Source organism: Durio zibethinus, chromosome 13 (genome assembly GCF_047325235.1).
Source record: "Durio zibethinus cultivar Kanyao isolate XHJ-2024 chromosome 13, ASM4732523v1, whole genome shotgun sequence".
Lineage (NCBI taxonomy): Eukaryota > Viridiplantae > Streptophyta > Magnoliopsida > Malvales > Malvaceae > Durio > Durio zibethinus.
Genome location: NC_143174.1, coordinates 16,968,579 through 16,979,495, shown reverse-complemented (window position 1 = coordinate 16,979,495; position 10,917 = coordinate 16,968,579). Strand labels below are relative to the sequence as shown.

The window sequence follows — 10,917 nt, the reverse complement described above, 5'->3', positions numbered from 1 at the left end:
GTTAGTTAGAAGCAAAGGCTAAAGGTGTCTCCAATGTTTGTGTTTCAACACTCAAGTTAGTGTTTGAAAAAAAAATAGCAAAAGAGAGATAAGAGAGGAAAAAAATGCTAAATGGGGATTTCTTGTGATTCAGTTCCCTTACCTAGAAGAGATAGGGGATATTTACATTTGTAAGAGGGAGTGATTGAGTTGGAAAGACTTAGTCGAATAGATCAATGGTTGGTCTAAAGTGGGACGACCTGTGCTGACTTGGCTGTCGTGCTTCCAATGTTTTTGAGACATTTTAGCATGTTCACACATTTGTCGAATAGGATAATATCTTGGTAATGTTGAGGTCAACTTCGAAAAATAAAGTCGGGCACACCATCTCAGCTTGAACCAAATATAAAAAAAAAAGGCTCTTTTAATTTTACTGATTCACTCTTTACAGTGAAAGTACTGGCATCAAAACTTAAAGAAACTTTATTAGTTGTTAACCACTTACAAGTTTTTACCACTAAATACTTTGTTATATATATTAATGTTACCATTTGAATGGCATTTCATAGATCTTACCATGAGCTCATTCATGTGTATAATACTTCCTGTTTTTATTTTACATATTTGTTTTGTTTTGATTTTATAGTTTATGTATTTGTATTTATTTATTTCATATTAAATATATATAAAATATAAAAATTATTTTATCATAATTCATGTCCACATTTCAAACACAAAATGCTTTTTTTTTTTTTATCAAACTTAAATATAATTTTTATTAAAACTTAAAATCATATAACTTTTCATATTTTTTATCATATCTATTAGAATTTTTTTATAATATGGGCTACTATTAATTGATGATTTTAATGTTTAATAAAATTGGTTGATAAGTTTAGTTCTAATACAAGATAATTATAAAAATCCAAATAATTTAATGTGATCACTTAAATGTGAACTTTATGCATCTTATCACATAAGTATGATTTAGCAGTTGTATATCCTCTCGACACTTTTAATTAATAATATCTATCAATTGAGAGCCACTAATAAGGAAAGAATGAATAAAAAGATCTAATCTCTTCAAAAAACTATAATCATTTCCACTTATCAATTATTACTGTCTAAATAAATATGTCAATTAAATTCTTTGACTACGGTATTTTAATATTCACATAATAATTTTGAATTATGCTTACAATATTATATTATATTTAAAATTATTTTATAATATTATTATATGGTATTTAAAATGATCAAAAGTAAATTTGTTATCAATTATGTTGTGAATCAGAATTCATATTTATACGACTCTAAATGAAAGATGCGAATGTAAGGAAAGTTGCTGAAAAAAGCCAATGGTCTTCCTGCCTTTTTTTTCTTTTTTTCCTTTTCCTGTGCCTTTATTTAGGTAAGCCTTTCTTTCTCTCTTCTTTTTACTTATTTATATTTTTAATGAGACTTACAGACGTCTCATTTCGGTAATTACTATTTTTTTTATTTGATTAAGATTTTCTCTCTTGTTGTCATTTAAAAAGAAAATAGAAGAAGAAAGAAAATTTGAAGTCATATTAAATTTTCAGAGGGGAAAGTCTCGCTCTTTGTCTTCTTGTTATGTTTGTCTCAAGTCTCGACCCGTTAAAATCCCCATCCTTTACTGGCAAAAAAAAAAAAAACTCATCCTTTTAGCCCCATAACCCTTGAAAGCTGAAACCTCGTATCACACAAATCTCAAACCAACAAAAAATGTCCCTTCAACGCCACCACCTTTCCTCCTTCCCTTCTTGCTTCCACCCCACCGCCACCGCAGACAACGAGCACTCAGCACTGCCGTCGCCGCCGCCGCCATCACGAAGCTCAGTTAAAACTAACCTTGCTACAAGTCTCTACCACACAAATCTAGGCCTTTTTTCCCTCACCTGGTCCCGCACCTTCCTCGGCCACTCTCTCCACCTTCACCTCCACCCTGCCTCTCACTACTCTCCCTCTTTCCCTCTCTCTCTCTCCCTATCTCCCTTTCCTTCTCCGCCCTCCATTTTCATCTCCATATCAAACCCTTTCTTTTTTGGAAGAATCATGGATTTAAAAAACTGAGTAGCGCCGCAGTCCCTAACGTCCAAGTTTTCTGGGACCTTTCCAGGGCCAAGTTCGGATTTAGGCCTGAACTCGACTCTGGATTCTATATTGCTGTTATTTTTGATGGAGAAATGACGCTTCTTGTTGGTGATTCTAGCTAAGAAGCTTATGCCAGAAGTAGGGCTCAGAAGCCTGGAAGAAGCCAAGCTCTTGTTTTGAGAAGAGAACACGTATTTGGCAACAAAGTGTACAACACAAAAGCTAGGTTTGGAGGTAAAAGAAGGGAAATATTGATTAATTGTAGGGTAAACGAGGATTCTAAGCTGTGTTTTAGCGTTGATAACAAAAGGGTTTTGCAAATAAAGCCACTTAAATGGAAATTTAGAGGCAATGAGAGGATTGAAGTAGATGGGGTCTCAATACAAGTCTCATGGGACGTGTATAACTGGTTGTTTGATCAGGATTTGGACAATGGGCATGCAGTTTTCATGTTTAAGTTTGAGAATGAAGGCTCTGAAATTCTTGAAGGAGAACATCAACAGGACGGAGTTGAAGAAGTAGTGGGTCCTTTCAACGAGAAGAACGGGGTCGTTTTGTGGCAGCAAAGTTCATGCAGTTTTGGCATGAATGGTATTGAGTGGAAAAAAATGAGGAAAAGCTTGTTGAGGACTACTAGAAGGTCATCCTCTTCTTCAATATCTGTCTTCAGCTTCTTCAGGAGGCAGCTCTTCCGTAATGGAGTGGACAAGCGTGGAGGAGAATGAGTTAAGTGCTCCTACTGGCTTCTCTTTGCTTGTCTATGCTTGGACAAAGTGAAGATTTTTCCTGTCTTGGCGCTCTCCTACAATCCTCTTAATGTTTTGTTGATATTGTCGCCATTCTATTTCTCACTAACCCATTTGTTCTTGAGCATAGTACAATAAGCAAGTTACCGTAGGAGAAAGTAATTATAGAGAGAGATAAATGTATACATAGATAGATCTAACCTTTCCCCCCTTCTCTCAACAAGATTCAAAATTTACCAATTTCTATCTCTTTATTTATTTTCTAGTTTATCTGAAAATCGTTGTAATTGTTTCTTTGTAACTTTGTAGTGGTAAATTTGATAATCCTGTTGCCTTGTTTGTAATCAAAGATGCCATACAGATTGAATGAGCAGAAGCAACTGTTCCTTAATTTTGCTTCTATTGTGCATCATTCTTTGTTCATTGCTTTAATTGCTGTATACCTTCTCCCCTTTTCCACTCATTTTACCTCTATGTCTGCCTTTAGCTGTTTGATTTTGATTGGAACAGCAGTTGTAATGCGAAATTTCCTAGTTTCCACCATAGGCCAAGATGCATGTTGAGGGTGTGTCTTGTTTGTTTTTCATGAGCTTTCTTGGATGTGTGTAAAAACTTTAAGGTTTGGATCCTATCACCAGCCATGCAACCGTCCATAAGGTTGACCTTATCTTGGATCTCTGAAACTGGAAGTTACTACGGCGGTCTGTTTCTGTTACCTTTAATTTTGAGAATGTTGAGGAACATAGCAATGTCGTACTTGATCGACAACGGCACGGAAGGTGATGGGAAATGGCCAAATTGTGTCGTGGTTGACTGTCTGACCACATGACTGTTTTTCTATCTGTTGCCTTTGTTTGTAGAAACCCAATCGATCTAGCGAATATCTGACCATAGATTCTTCTCCCTAAAAAGGATTCTGTTTTCTTAAATTGCTTTGGTCTTTGTTGGGGACTCGGAATTAGGCATGAGTTCATCTCCACATTGTCTGCGATTTTAACTTATGCGTGCGAGTTTCAATTGTAAATAGAAAAGGAACAAAGTTTTGTTTAAGTAGTCACTTGTTTCATACTTCTAAGTATTGGTGCGAAAATTTTATCCTTTTATAAATGTTTTTCTTCAGCTTTTGGTTAGTTGATTTGGCACTCCTAATATTTTGATTATTGCCCTTTTCTGGTTTGAGGGCAAAGCCTACCTCCACTTTGGTTGGATGGTACCATATCTGCATTTATAAGATCAGAATCTACAACCACCCAAGTATTTTTTTTTTTTTCTTCTTTTGAAGAAAGAGATGTCATAGTATAAAGTATTAATCATTGAACTTAAAAAACTCAGATCAAATGATTCATATAATCTCTTAAAAATTAATATTTAATAAATTTAAAAATTTAAGTTTTAATAACTGTAATGTCTTGCTCTATTTTCAGATAACTATATACCAAAAAAATCTAAACAACATGGGAGCATCCTAATATTTTAGTAATAAATGTTGCCTTTTTGTTGTTTTTTAAGTTCTGTTTGCCACACCCGCCAGCTGTTGGAAACATCAACAATATCATAGTGGTGCTAGTTTCCAACTGACCTCAAACGTGTACTGCAGATTCTACTTTGATCCAAAAACAAAAAAAAAAAAAAGAAAAAAGAAACTATTTTCTACTTTAGAACTCCATGTATTTGGGACTTTTGAACAAAATATAATACTAGTTCTAAAAGTGTTGATGGGAGTAAGAGCCCGCAGGTTCAGGTTGGAAAACCAGGGATGTACCTGTTTTGGGAAGAGGCCTTGGGGGATAAAAAAAAAAAAGGTATTGGATTTGGATGCAAGTAGTTTGCCAACTTCTGTTTAGATTCTAAAGCGTAGCCGGGCTGGAGTCAACTGACATCCACATATTTATATTTATATATAATATAAAATTAAGTATATATAAAATTATTAAAATATCATTTTCATTGTTTCTGAGCATTTGACGTGAGAATTTTGTTTCAAAATTATTATAATATTTTTATTAAATTATATATTATATTTTAATATAATATAAAATAATTACATATTAAATTACAAAAATATTTTTATTATTATTTTATAAAAGTTTGACATGTAATATTTTATTTGAAAATTACTATTATACTTATGTTAAATTACATACTAAATTTGAGGATAAGCTTCACATATACCTCATGTAATTTGTGACTTTCTCATTTGCACCCCTTATGAATTTTTTTTTTTTTTTTTACATTTATAGCCCTGTGATTCACTTCCATTACCAAAAGGGTAACAGAGTTAAAATATAAAAGTAAAGGTAATTTTGGAATTTCAATAAATTGTACTTAATTTTTAATGTTGTTACCCTTTTCTAGAAGAGAAATGAATCACAAAATTATAAATGAAAAAAAAGAATTCTACGTTAATATAAGTGAAAAAGTCGTATATCACAGAAGGTGTATATAAACTTTTTTTTTTAAATTTTCACATAATATAAAATTAATTGTACATTAAATTATTAAAATACAATTTACTATTATTTCATGAAAATTTGAGTTTGTTATTTTTTTAAATTACTACACGACCCATATTAAATTACATATTGAATTAACTGCATATTAAATTATTATAATACCCTAATTATTTGCTTCATAAGAACTTGACACATGTATTTTTTTTAAAGAATTCTATTATATATAATCTAACTATAACTATATAAAAGGTAATTACATGTTAAATTATTAGAATACCCCCATTTGTTTATTTGCCATTCGATTCATCTATTATTAATAGAAACTGAACTGTATGACACTTATATTGTCCACGCATGTCCTTCTGAGGACATTAAAGGCGGTATCTTTATTAGTTATAGGCTATATAAATATTTTAGGGTTTATTAGATAATAGTGAATGAAAAGTGGATAAGATATTTTAAAGGAAATGGAAAATTAGGGATAACAAAAAGAGAGAAAAAATGATGAGATAAATGGGACTCAAAACCCATGGCTCACACGGCAAGAGAATGAAGCTTCAAATGAGAGGAAAAAAGGGAAAAAAAAATAGACAAAAAGGTAAGAAATAGAAAGGAAAATGATGGAGGACTTGGCACTGTTTTGTTATTTGGCACGGTTGAAAGTTTGCATTTGATACGAGACAGTATTTTTGCTACATATTTTGTTTATTCCTCACGCCTATCAGAAAACAAATATATTGAAAGTATTTTCTTGACAAAATCTGATTTTATTTGAAACGCATACAACAAAGGACAACTTTGTAAGTTTCAAAAATTTTATCTCAATCTGACTATTTTACCCTGAATCAGTTGGATTTTTTTTTTTTTTTTGTAAAATCTACATTTACAATATGTTATTAAGATATGTATTGCTACTTGAATTAATGAGTGACATAAGACTAATTCTTGACTGTTACAATAACATTTTTTTTATCAATATTTCACGTGAATTAAAAGTTTATTGTAATCAATTTATGCAAGTAATCACAATAGATTATCATGCTTAAGTTTATCCAATACCAACTGTGGACAAGCAATTAGGACAGCCATAGCCATCAATTTTGCTGCCATCCATATCATCCATTTTCCTATCTTTTTTCTTCCCTATGCCAACTTACCAACTTAAGCGATCCATAATACACCAACCAGACCATATTACGGTAGTTGAAAGTTCGAAGCAACAGACACAGCAAACATATATACCAAGTATTCTGGTACAAAAATTTAAAAATAAATAAATAAATTGGACAAAGAACAACGCATCGTAAAATTAGTCGAACACAAATAAAGTTAGCCAATGCACATCATCTTAAAAGTTAATATGTATTGACAGTAGCTTTCAAGCGTTACTAAAGATATATATATATATATATATATATATTGTGTTTGTCTTGCTGCAAAGACTTTGAAGCGTGGAACCAGTAAAATCCTTGGTAGGATTCTTTTAGAAATTTTTTTAAAAATTGAAATATTGATTAAATAAGTTTGTTAATTAATGAAATAAGAAATCAAGGTTTTGGAACAAACTTGAAAGCTAAAAGGAGCTAGATTTTGTTGTTAGAAAATTAATGTGATATCAAGGCTCCGAGGTCTTCCTCTCTACTTGTTGAAGTAGTCCTTTTGCAATGTAGAACAATATAGCACCAATGGAGAGTTGCACCAAATGATTATAAACAACCGGCAACAAGGCGTGTTTGAAAAACATTTTCTTTTAGACTTATTTTGCCCCCATCAAATCTTGACATGCAAAAGAAAAACCGAAATAGCCTATAAGATATAATGTAGCTAATGTTTGAACTCGCTTTGCACCAATGAAGTTCAAACCACTAAACAACCTTACACAGAATGGAGATACTATTTTAAAGCTTGTGTTTTCTATAGCAAACAAAGTTTTAATGACTTTTTACTACTTTGAGAGTGGGGAAGATAGAATTTGAAAGAGAGTTTAATAAAATTTTGGATATGCAAATGTATCGTCTAGCCATCTCTATTTATAGAAATCAAAGAGAAGCGTTGTGATTCTTTATTTGTGTCATTCAACTTGGAAGGCACAACTTTAAACTAAATCACACCTTTATGAGAAATTATGGACATAATTATTCACCTTTCTGATAGTGAAAGATCATGTATAAAATAGTATATCTCACACCAAAAGAAATTATTTTACAAAATCACACTTTTTGGCCGAACAGTATGGTTATATTTGAATGCCCTTCATGGGTATTCAAATGCTTTAGTGATTTTCTATTAAATAACCTGAAATAGTGAGTGGCCATTCAAATGCCCTAGTAAGGTATTCAAATACTTTTAAATAGAAATCTAGTATTGGAATGCCATATGATGACATGCAAATACTTTTAGCTCAACTTCACTTTTTTCAGCTCAAACATGTTTCGAAATACCATAACTTTGATTTCTCATAATACGTGATTAAGTCTTATACTTAATCAACTTTCACTATTTTGAAAATTATTCCAATAGATTTGAGTTTTAGCTAAGGCATCCAAATGCCCATAGAAAGATATCTAAATACTACCTTTCTATTTGAAGGAAATGGATAATATAGTTTAAGCATTCGAATATCCTATCCAAGGCATTTAAATGCTAAAATTCTATTTGATGGAAATTCGAATGCCCTCATGTAGACATTCGAGTGCTGACTTTTTGTTTGCATTCTGGAAGCAAAAATACAAAAGGGTATTCGAATATCTATAGAAGGTTTCCGAAAGCTTAGTATGAAAGTTATGATTTTTTAGAAAGAATGAAAGGTTTTTTCTTATAGATTAAAGCATGATCTTTTATTCAAAGAAGTGTATTTTGATCAAAAGAAATGTTTGTTGATTGAAACAAATTAATCAAAGAGTCACAACTTTAGAATTCGATCTTTATAAATAGATATTAACGTGAGTTCATTTCTACAACATCCAATTCAATTCTAAATTATTCTCTTCTTTCTCCCATTACTTTCTCATTTAAAAACAAGTTGTTTTAGCATTGTTTACGATAAAAAAACCTTGCAAAGACAAGGCATTTCCATTTCTACCAATGAGTGTTTAATGGTTTGTTATACTCATGCAAAGTATAAACAACCAAGGTTTTACTATATTTTGGAGATATTTTAGTTCACCCTTTTTGCACACTATAACTAGTTGGAACGAAACAAGCCTTCATAAAAGTGGCATTTATAGCAAACCTTGAAATCATTTTGTTCATGTTTAAAGGTCCATAATTGCTTAACTCTAATTATTTACAAAGAGGCTACAAGATGTTCACAAGTTCACAAAATAATTAAGTATTCACAAGTTGCATCTTATAGCATTGTATTACATTATTTTTCTAGCAATCTTAAGGCTTATGTCCAAGCAATATGGACAAGTTCAATTCCACAAAAAAGATGACAATCAACTTCCATATTTTAGAATGGTTTGATAGAGGTAACTTCCTAAGGTGGTAACATAAGATACATATCCTTCTCATTATATTGAAGATTACACATGTTCTTACTAATTCAAGACTTATAGAGAAAAAGGATTAAATCGCAATGAAACTCACACGAGACAAAAATGAGAATGATGTTTATACATGCATGGGTTGCATTTTAAATGATATGTCCGATTCTCTATTTGATACCTATATTACATGCACATTGGCAAAAGAAAAGTGAGATAAGTTAGATGTAAGGTACATAAAAAAAATTTTCTACATCTAAGGAGTTCCTATTTTCAAAATAAAACATGTATAAGATGACAAATTCTAAACTTGTCATGGATAAATTTCTTGAAATTGAAACTATCTTCAATAAGTTTAAATAAAACAAGATAGAGACAGATGAAACATTTGTTGTGTCATTTATAATTGACAAGCTTCCATCATCATGGAAGGACTTCAAGAAAACATTGAAACATAAAAAGAAAATATGTTAATTTTAAAGAGCTCGCAAGTCATCTTCGATTAAAAAAGAAATATCACAAGGAAAATGACAAAGAAATGAAAGCTAGTTTTTCCAAGGTTAATATAGTGGGAGATGTTAAACCATCCATATCCACAAAGAAAAAAAAAACTCTCACCAAAGTTCAAGAAATTCAAAAAAATTAAAGGTACATGTTTCCATTATGGGAAACAAGATCACTTCAAAAGGATTGCCCCACAATCAAAAAGAGAAAAAAGCCCTAATGCAACCAAAGATAACTTTGTTACTACAATTTTTGAAATCAACGTCTTAAAAGACAATTAGGCTTGATGGATTGATTCCAATGCCACACAACATGTTTGCACGAACAAAGCCTTGTTTAGATATTTTCAAAAGAAAAATGAAGGCAATGTGCTATACATGAGAAACTCTTCAACAACAAAAATCAAAGAAAAAGATCAATTGATTTGAAATTTACATGGATAAAACATTAACAATTATCAATGTTTTGTAAGTCCCAAAAGTTAGGAAAAATCTTGTATCCTTTAGCTTACTAAATAAACATGGTTTCAAGTTTGTCTTTGAAAGAGACAAGTTTATATTGTCTAAGGGTAGCATATTAACGGGAAAGGGTTATGCCTATAATGGCATGTTTAAACTCAATGTATCCCTTATTATGATCAATAATAAGAAAATTATTTTGCTTACGTATTTGATTCTTTTGATATCTAGCATTATAAACTAGGACATGCTCATTATAATAGAATGAAAGCAATGTTTAAATCAAATTTAATTCTAAGTGTTAGAAAGAATGATGAAAAATGTAGAACATGTATGCTTAGTAATATAACTAGAAAAGCTTTTCATAAAGTTGAAAAAAAGTTCTAAAATCTAAGAATTAATACATAGTTTTGTATGCGATTTACATCTTATTCCTTCAATAGGTGGTAAAAGTACTTTGTAACTTTCATAAATGACTATTTAAGATATTACTATGTTTACTTAAATGAAGTAAAATTGCACTATAATTCTAAGATTATGACTTTAAAAACTGTAAATAAAGGTAAATATTTTAATCTTAACTATCTTGAGTATAATGAAATTATTCATAAAGTTACACTATCTTACAGTCAACAACCAAATGATGAGGATGAAAGAAAAAATGTCATTAATCGAAATGGTTAATGCATTATTATCATACTTGGTTAAGGACAATGTTTTTGGAGTGAGGCACTATTAATTTCATGCCTTATTCAAAATAAAGTTCTTAATAGAAGTAAGAAGTTGACCCTATATGAACTATGGAAGAAAAATAAGTCTAACTTAAATTATTTTAAAGTATGAGGTTATAGAGCAATAGTAAGGGTTCCTAAACCAAAACACAGAAATTAGTTGAAAGGGAATTAAATGTATAGTCATTGGCTATGCCTAACATAACATTGCATATAGATTCATAGTGATAGAACTAAAACACTTAATACTTATTAATACGGTAATTAAATCTAAAAATGCTATCTTTGATAAATATAGATTCAAACTAGAATTTAATTATAAAAAAATTGCTCTAAATAGCTCAAAATATGAAAGAAAGGAAACTTCGATTGAAAAAAAAATAAAGATAATCTTATTTTTAGAACAAATAAAAGAGTAAGAAAGGTTAAAACATTTGGGCTAA

At 30.7% G+C, this 10,917-nt stretch overlaps 1 pseudogene; it reads left to right on the top strand.

The window, feature by feature from the left end:
- Nucleotides 1–1,464: 1,464 nt before the first annotated feature.
- LOC111304034 (uncharacterized) lies at nt 1,465–3,231 on the top strand (annotated as a pseudogene).
- The last annotated feature ends 7,686 nt before the right edge of the window (nt 3,232–10,917 follow it).